A 650-nucleotide genomic window follows, 5' to 3' on the forward strand; every position below is an offset into this window, starting at 1 on the left:
TTGGCTCAATGAATGTTACAGAATTGGATCAGCAGCCTCATCAGGATTATGGATCATAAACCCAAAGCAAAAGGAAATCAGGGAAAGGCCTCAAAGCCCAAGAAACACAACAGAAGCTCAATTTAGAAAGTGTATAAATAGGATAGAATTTAAGTTAGAAAAAGAAACTTTGGATCATTTTTCGAGTTTTCATACTTTTTGTAATTGAATTCAGAGCTATGACTCACTAAACCCCTTTCATTGGGTTAGGGAGCTCTATTGTAATTCAATGAATCAATAATAGTTTTTATCTCCTTCTTCAATCTTTTCTCTTGAATTTTGTTAGAAAGCTTCTCGATCTAATTCCATTGGTTAGTTGTCTTGGGAAAGAAACTATCCATAATTGGAATCCTTCGGAACCTTGGGAAAGGAATGGAGGATTCATGCTAGAGAAGCTTTCTCACAGTGAATTGGATTGGGGTTTGGATGGATATTGTGACATGTAATCCTACCAAATTGTGGTTCATGAAACTGTGTGGTATAATCAGTGATCGAGCATCATCTCTTCTTATGAACATTTAAACCAAGGGATTGGGAATTTGTTTGTTTTTAGAGAGAATTGGTGAGCCAAGGGATTGGGATCCAATCATATAAGATTGCCAAGCAAAATT

Source organism: Arachis duranensis, chromosome 5 (genome assembly GCF_000817695.3).
Source record: "Arachis duranensis cultivar V14167 chromosome 5, aradu.V14167.gnm2.J7QH, whole genome shotgun sequence".
NCBI lineage: Eukaryota > Viridiplantae > Streptophyta > Magnoliopsida > Fabales > Fabaceae > Arachis > Arachis duranensis.